General features: G+C 38.6%; 1 non-coding gene across 1 annotated transcript; it reads right to left on the bottom strand.

Annotated features, from left to right (window-relative positions):
- Window positions 1-8674: 8674 nt before the first annotated feature.
- Window positions 8675-8782, bottom strand: LOC148548509 (small nucleolar RNA R71). Its single transcript, XR_015897969.1, has one exon. It is a non-coding gene; the product is annotated as a small nucleolar RNA R71 (small nucleolar RNA).
- Window positions 8783-9047: the final 265 nt, after the last annotated feature.

Genomic DNA, 9047 nt, shown 5'->3' with positions numbered 1-9047 from the left:
ACTTGGAATCACTTCAATTGGACATCTACAACTCAAGTTATGATCATTTGAAGAGGGCATGGTCGCTGGCTTTGGTGTGCAGCGTTTGAGGTAACGTTAGCCCTCAAACATTGGCGAAAACGCCAGTTCTGGAGGCTCAAATGTATTGTCCACCCCATACTATTATACATTGTTGGAAAGCCCTGGATGTCTACTTTCCAATTCCGTTGGGAGCACATTATTTGGAGCTCTACAGCTCGAGTTATACTCCATCAAAGGTGCAGAGGTCAAGTGGCCTCACTGCATGTTGCCACCATGTTCATTTATGCACATTGCGGGGCGGTTTTCTCCCTCAATTTTAGTGTCCACCATGCAGTGCCATATATGCTTGGAAAGCTCTTGATTCCTACTTTCCAATGCTTCTTGAATCACCTCATTTGGAGCTCTGTAGCTCAAGTTATTCTTGTTGGAAGTATACCCCTTGTATGTCTTGTGGTGTGTGGCGCCAACGTTAGCCTCCAAGTTAGGGGGCTAACGTTGGCGCAAACGTTGGCCCTTCTCCCTTATGTTTTCATGTGCCAACGTTAGCCTCCAAGTTAGGGGGCTAACGTTGGCGCAAACGTTGGTGCCCAGGGGAGAAACTCTCAAGTTCCAACGTTAGCCTCCAAGTTAGGGGGCTAACGTTGGCTCAAACGTGGGGAGCCCAGGGAGTAATCTTCATGCCTAACGTTAGCCTCCAAGTTAGGGGGCTAACGTTGGGGCTAACTTCATGCCTTCCTGGTTCAATTTTCAATTATTCCATTGTCCTCTCTTTACTCCTAGCCATTCCTCTTTGCTTCAACCTTTCTCCAAGCTTTCTTCACCTATCATTAATCAACCAAACTCATCAAAGCTATGCTCAAAATCATGAGATATTCATTCTTTCATAATATGCAAAAAATATAGCATAAAACCTCATGAAATGGCATAAATTCATACATGGTTGATTAAATCAAAGGAAGCATGAAAATCTACCCAATTGGCTTGCTTATGGCTCAAGAAAGTGCATAATTCAATTGAAAACAAAAGAAAAAGGCTAGTTAAAATAGGCTAAGATGACTTGTCATCAGTTCCTGCCTCGGATGACGAAGATGACGGGCCTCCTCCTCCTGCACCACCAGCCAAAGCTTATGCAGCCACGACTTCTTCAACTCCTTCTGCTAAGGTCGGCCATCCCAAACCTGATCCTGATTGTCAAGTTCTTAATCGGGATGATGGGACTGTAGACGCCACCCCCATGAACATTGTTCCTCCGCCTTCAGCCATGGATGCTGCCACTGGGGAAACCTTGGACCCCTTATGATTTGTTTGGTTTTATCTGTACAGCCTGATTTGTGGGCTTTTGAACTCTGTTTTTTGTAATCCTGTGGTATGGTAGACTTCTTAACTTTAGTTGCTTCTATGCGACTTTACTTTGAAAACAAAACACTTTTAAACTCTTGAGGCTTGCCTCTCAGGTAGCCTTTTGAGTCTTTTAAATATTTTTATTTTGATGTGTATATTTTTCTGATATACTGTTCGTGCCTTTGCAACTTTTTGTAGATCTTTATAGAGTGTTGGTACTCTACTGTCCGACCTCTTTTTGATTAGATCTTTGTTTTGTCTTCTGTTTGGGGTGAGATGACCCTTGGGGCTAACTTTGTCTGATAACTTTTTAGTGTTCTGGTAGAACTGTTTTTAGTTAGTCTGAACAATTTCAATAGCCTTGTCGTGGAGCCGAGGCTTTTTGGGCTAAACTATGTCCCTTTTAGCACACGCTTTTCATTGGTCTGACTTCTCTTGTCGATCCTTCTTTTAGCTTTTTGTGGATCCGACTTCTCGTGTTGGTCTGAGCTGTAGCTTTCGTTGGTCCGACTTCTCTTGTCGGTTCAAGTTGTAGCTTTTCATTGGTCCGAATTCTCTCGTCGATCCAAGCTGTAGCTTTTCGTTGGTCCGACTTCTCTCGTCGGTCCAAGCTGTAGCTTTCGTTAGTCCGACTTCTCTTGTCGGTCCAAGCTAAGTTATTTTTAGTATTCCATTTTTAATCAGACCTCGTCAGGCCACTTTTTATGGATTACTTTTTATAACTTCTTGCATTAATCTATTTTTATCGCTTTCGTCTTGCCAATCTTGTCGAAATCGGACGATGAATTAGGGTTTTATCTTTGCCGACCTTGTCAAAATCGGGCGATGAATTTGGTTTTCATCTTTGCCAACCCTGTCGAAATTAAATGATAAATTTGGTTTTCATCTTGCCAACCTTGTTGTAGACGGTGATGAATTTTGTTTTCATCTTGCCGACCTTGTTGAAATCGGGCGATGAAATTTTGTGCTCAGATTAATGCATCTTGGTAGGAAACTTTTGAATCAGAAAAAAATTTTATTCAAGTAGAAAATAGGCATATAGACAGGAATATATATATACATATGAGTGCTTACCCTTCTAAATTAGGCATTTTTGTAGACCTTGGCTTGGCACCTCATTAAAAAATCTTTTCATGTAAAAGAGTGCGCCTTGACCTAAGATCTTTATTACCTTCTAACTATAGTACCTTCTTAGGTTACAGGCGTGCCACGACCTTGGTATCCCTTTTCCCTCGAGGTCGGACACCTTGTAGTAGCCTTTTCCCAGTACCTCTACAACTCGGTAAGGTCCTTTCCAGTTAGCTGCCAGCTTCCCTTCTCCTGACCGACCTGCTCCGATATCATTTCGGATTAGGATGAGATCGTTGTTGGCAAAGCTTCACTGAATTACCCTCCGATTGTACCTTGAAGTCATTCGACGCTTCAACGCTTCCTCTCTAATCTGAGCTCTTTCTCAGACTTCTGGAAGTTGGTCAAGTTCTTCCCGTTGATTTTGGTGGTTGGCCTCTTCATTGTAGAGGATCATTCTGGGGGATCTTTCCTCTATCTCCACTAGGATCATTGCCTCCATTCCGTAAGCAAGTCGGAAGGGTGATTCTCCTGTGGTGGAATGCGGAATTGTCCGATACGCACATAGGACTTGTGGGAGCTTTTTGGCCCATGCTCCCTTTGCGCCCTGTAGTATCCGTTTCAACCCAGCTAGTAGACTTTGTTGGCAGCTTCTGCCTGTCCGTTAGCTTGTGGGTGTTCTACGAATGTGAATTGGTGCTTTATTTTCAAGTCAGCTACCAAGTTTCCTGAAACCTGTATAAGTGAATTGAGTGCCATTATCTGTGGTAATGAAGTAAGGGACCCCAAACCTTGTAATAATGTTCCTGTATAGGAACTTCCGACTTCTTTGGGCGGTGACATTAGCTAGGGGCTCTGCCTCAATCCATTTTGTGAAATAGTCTACTCCTACAATGAGGAACTTGACTTGTCCCGATCCTTGGGGAAAGGGTCCGAGGAGGTCTAACCCCCACTTTGTGAACCGCCAAGGTGACATTACACTGATGAGCTCTTCTAGTAGAGCGATGTGGAAGTTAGCATGCTTCTGACATGGTGGGCATGTCTTGAGGAACTCTGTCACTTCCTTTTGTAACGTTGGCCAGAAAAATTCAGCTCAGAGTACCTTTCTAGAAAGAGCTCGTGCCCCCAAGTGATTACCACACATGCCACTGTGTACTTCTTCTAGGACTTCCCTTATGTTGGAGGTCGGTATGCATTTTAGGAGCGGTGTTAAGATCCCTCTCCTGTATAGGGTGTCACCCACTATAGTGTAGTACTGTGTTTCTCATATCAATCTTTTTGTCTCCTTTTTATCTGTGGGGAGTGCCTGATAAACCACTATTTTATGGTTTATCTTGTGCTAATTTGAGTGGTTTTTATCAGCTTTTCACCCACTTATTCATATGATTTGCATGAGTTTACATTCTCCTTCCTGATTTTGTGCTATGATTGAAAACATGCTTCTTTGGCCTTATATTTGCTAATATTAATCCTCTCTCATTACCATTAGATGCCTTGATATGTGCGTTAAGTGATTTCAGAGATTACAGGACAGGAATGGCTTAGAGGATGGAAAGGAAGCATGCAAAAGTGGAAGGAATACAAGAAGATGAAGGAACTGCAAAGCTGTCCAGCCTGACCTCTTCGCACTGAAACAGTCATAACTTCAGCTACAGAAGTCCAAACGATGCGGTTCTAGTTGCGTAGGAAAGCTAACGTCTGGGACTTCGATTTGATATATAATAAGCCATAGTTGCTCTGACGCTAGGTAACATGAACGCGTGCTCCACGTAGACGCGTCGCAATGACAAAAATCAGCGTGGCAGATTTCTTCTCCAGCAATTTCTGGGCTGTTTTCGACTCAGTTTGCGGCCTAGAAAACACAGATCAAAGGCTATAAAGTGGGGGAATCCATTCATTCATAAGAATAAGCTCATAATTCATAATTCTTAGTTTTAGATGTAGTTTTTGGAGAGAGAGGTTCTCTCCTCTCTCTTAAGATTTAGGATTTAGATTTTTAGAATTAGGATTCCTCTCAGTTTATGGTTATTTCTCAATTTCAGGTTCAATTTTCTTCAAATTATATTTGTCTTCTACTTTTAGATACTCTAATACTTTTATTTGTTAATTACTTTCATATTTATGATTGTTTTATTCTATTTAAGATTGCTTTTAATTTAATTTAGATAATTTCTTCCTTTTGGCTCTAGTTAAGTAATTGGTGATGCTTGAGTTATCAAATAAAACAGTGGTTGTAATTGGGAGTTGCTGATTAATTTGAGTTCCAATAACTTTAGCCTTTCCAAAGGAAAGACTAGGACTTGAGGGATCAAATTAGTTCTTTCACTTAACTTACCTTCATGGTTAGAGGTTAACTAAGTGGGAGAAAAATCCAATTCTCATCACCATTGATAAGGATAACTAGGATAGGACTTCTAGTTCTTATACCTTGCCAAGAGTTTTATTTTATAGTTATTTATTTATTTTACATGTCATACTTCTTTCTTACTTTCAAAACCCCCAATTTACAAGACTCATAACCAATAATAAGAACACCTCCCTGCAATTCCTTGAGAAGACGACTGATGAGCGGATAATTTATACACTTTTTGACATTGTTTTTAGTATGTTTTTAGTAGGATCTAGTTACTTTTAGGGATGTTTTCATTAGTTTGCAATTCCTATGAGTTTGTGTGTTTTTTTGTGATTTCATGTATTTTCTGGCTGAATTTGAGGGACTTGAGCAGAAATCAGATTCAGAGGTTGAAGAAGGACTGCTGATGCTGTTGGATTCTGACCTCCCTGCACTCAAAGTGGATTCTCTGGAGCTACAGAACTCGAAATGGCGCGCTTCCAATTGCGTTGGAAAGTAGACATCCAGGTCTTTCCAGAAATATATAATAGTCCATACTTTGGCCAAGAATAGATGACGTAAACTGGCGTTCAACGCCAGCTCTCTGCCTAAATCTGGCGTCCAGCGCCAGAAAAGGAGCCAAAACCAGAGTTGAACGCCCAAACTGGCACAAAAACTGGCGTTCAACTCCAAGAAGGACCTCTACACGTGCCACACTCAAAGCCCAGCCCAAGCACACACCAAGTGGGCCCCGAAAGTGGATTTATGCATCAATTACTTACTCATGTAAACCCTAGTAGCTAGATTATTATAAATAGGACCTTTTACTATTGTATTAGGCATCTTTTGATCACCTTAGGATCTTAGGAACATCTGGGAACGCATAGTTCTTAGACCATGGGGGCTGGCCTCTCGGCCATGCCTGGACCTTTCACTTATGTATTTTCAACGGTAGAGTTTCTACACTCCATAGATTAAGGTGTGGAGCTCTACTGTTCCTCAACGATTAATGCAAACTACTACTGTTTTCCATTCAATTCATCTTATTTCGCTTCTAAGATATCCATTCGCACCCAAGAACGTGATGAAGGTGATGATTATGTGTGACGCTCATCATCCTTCTCCCTTATGAACGCGTGCCTGACAAACACTTCTGTTCTACATGAAATAAGCTAGAATGAATATCTCTTAGATCTCCTAACCGAAATCTTCATGGCGTAAGCTAGAATGATGGCGGCATTCAAGAGAATCCGGAAGGTCTAAACCTTGTCTGTGGTATTCCGAGTAGGATTCGATGAATGAATGACTGTGACGAGCTCCAAACTCGCGATTGCAGGGCGTTAGTGACAGACACAAAAGGATAGTAAATCCTATTCTAGCATGATCAAGAACCGACAGATGAATAGCCGTGCCGTGACAGGGTGCGTCAGCATATTATTCACTGAGAGGATAAGATAAAGCCATTGGCAAGGGTGATGCCTCCAAGTTTTTGGCGCCGTTGCCAGGGATTGTTCGAGTTTGGACAACTGACGGTTCATCTTGTTGCTCAGATTAGGTAATTTTCTTTTTGTTTTATTTTCAAAAATATTTCTAAAATTTTCTCATCTGTTTTTGAAAAAAAAAAATTTAAAAATGTTTTCAAAAAATTTTTTATTCAAAATTTTTAAGAATGAATTCTAGTGTTTCAGGAAGCATGTTGAAGCCTGGCTGGCTGTAAAGCCATGTCTATTCCTTTGGGAATGAGTATGTTAGGCATGTCATATCTGAATTACATGCTGAAGCTTGGCTGGCCATTGGCCATGTCTAGTGTTTTGGACCGGAGCTTTCATTGAAGGCTTGGCTGGCTAGTGAGCCATGTCTAATTCCTGGACTGAAGCTTTAGACTAAGAATGCAAGATTCTGGAATTCATATTAAAAATTTTGGAATCCTTATTTTCCTTTTTCAATTAATTTTCGAAAAATACCAAAAAAAAAAAATTAGAAAATCATAAAAATCAAAAAATATTTTGTGTGTTTCTTGTTTGAGTCTTGAGTCATATCATAAGTTTGGTGTCACTTGCATATGCATCCAGCATTTTTTCGAAAATTTCATGCATTCATAGTGTTCTTCATGATCTTCAAGTTGTTCTTGGTAAGTCTTCTTGTTTGATCTTGATGATTTTTTGTTTTGTGTCTTTTCTTGTTTCTCATATGCATTCTTGAATTCCTAGTGCGTAAGCATTAAAGAATTCTAAGTTTGGTGTCTTACATGTTTTCTTTGCTTTAAAAATTTTTCAAAAATATGTTCTTGATGTTCATCATGACATTCAAAGTGTTCTTGGTGTTCATCTTGACATTCATAGCATTCTTGCATGCATTCATTGTTTTGATCTAAAAATTTCATGCATTGCATCATTTTTCTTGTTTTTCTCTTGCATCATAAAAATTCAAAAATCAAAAAAATATCTTTCCCTTTTTCTCTCATCAAATTCGAAAATTTGAGTTGACTTTTTCAAAAATTTTTAAAATCAAGTTGTTTCTTATGAGTCAAATCAAATTTTCAATTTGAAAATCTTATCTTTTTCAAAATCTTTTTCAAAAATCAAATCTTTTTCAAATTTCTTAGTTATTTTCGAAAATTTCAAAAATATTTTTCAAAAATCTTTTTCTTATTTTTATACCAAATTTTCGAAAATAACATAATCAATTAATGTTTTGATTCAAAAATTTGAAGTTTGTTACTTGCTTGTTAAGAAAGATTCAAACTTTGAGTTCTAGAATCATATCTTGTGATTTCTTGTGAATCAAGTCATTAATTGTGATTTTAAAAATCAAATCTTTTTTTCAAAAACTAATTTCTATCATATCTTTTCAAAAATATCTTCTCATCTTATCTTTTTCAAAAATATCTTTTCAAAATATCTTTCCTAACCTCCTAACTTCTTATCTTTTCAAAATTTGTTTCAACTAACTAACTAACTTTTTGTTTGTTTCTTAACTTTTTCAAAACTACCTAACTAACTCTCTCTCTTTAATTTTCGAAAATATCTTCCCTCTTTTTCAAAAACTTCTTTTTAATTAACTAATTATTCTTATTTTTATTTTTAATTTTACAAATTTTTCGAAAAAATACTAACAATTTTCAAAAACCATTTTTCGAAAATCACTAACTCTTTTTCAAAATAATTTTCGAAAATTATCTCTCCCCCATCTTATTCTATTTATTCATTCATATCCTAACATCTCATCTCACATCTCTGCCATCCTCACAGTTGTGTTTCTTCCATTATATTACATTCTTTGTCTCCCCTTCTTCTTCTACTTACACAGGGATCCCTATACTGTGGTATAAAGGATCTCTATTATTATTATTATTTTCTGTGCCTTCTTCTTTGTCATATGAGCAGGAGCAAGGATAAGAACATTCTTGTGGAAGCAGATCCAAAACCTGAAAGGACTCTAAAAAGGAAACTAAGAGAAGCTAAAATACAACAATCCAGAGATAACCTTTCAGAAATTTTTGAACAGGCAGAGGAGATGGCAGCCGAAAATAATAATAATGTAAGGAAGATGCTTGGTGACTTTACTGCACCTAATTCCAATTTACATGGAAGAAGCATCTCCATTCCTGCCATTGGAGCAAACAACTTTGAGCTGAAACCTCAATTAGTTTCTCTGATGCAGCAGAACTGCAAGTTTCATGGACTTCCATCTAAAGATCATTTTCAGTTCTTAACTGAATTCTTGTAGATATGTGATACTGTTAAGACTAATGGAGTAGATCCTGAAGTCTACAGGCTCATGCTTTTCCCTTTTGCTGTAAGAGACAGAGCTAGATTATGGTTGGATTCTCAACCCAAAGACAGCCTGAACTCTTGGGATAAGCTGGTCACGGCTTTCTTAGCCAAGTACTTTCCTCCTCAAAAGCTGAGCAAGCTTAGAGCTGATGTTCAAACCTTCAGACAGAAAGAAGGTGAATCCCTCTATGAAGCTTGGGAAAGATACAAACAGTTGACCAAAAAGTGTCCCTCTGACATGCTTTCAGAATGGACCATCCTGGATATATTCTATGATGGTTTATCTGAGCTATCAAAGATGTCACTGGACACTTCTGCAGGTGGATCCATTCATCTAAAGAAAACGCCTGCAGAAGCTCAAGAACTCATTGACATGGTTGCTAATAACCAGTTCATGTACACTTCTGAAAGAAATCCTGTGAGTAATGGGACGCCTATGAAGAAGGGAGTTCTTGAAGTTGATAATCTGAATGCCATATTGGCTCAGAATAAATTATTGACTCAGCAAG

The sequence above is a fragment of the Arachis ipaensis genome, chromosome B8, assembly GCF_059453495.1.
Source record: "Arachis ipaensis isolate K30076 ecotype BB chromosome B8, ASM5945349v1, whole genome shotgun sequence".
Lineage (NCBI taxonomy): Eukaryota > Viridiplantae > Streptophyta > Magnoliopsida > Fabales > Fabaceae > Arachis > Arachis ipaensis.
The sequence above is the reverse complement of the archived record's forward strand: the minus strand, read 5'-3'. Positions and strand labels throughout refer to the sequence as shown.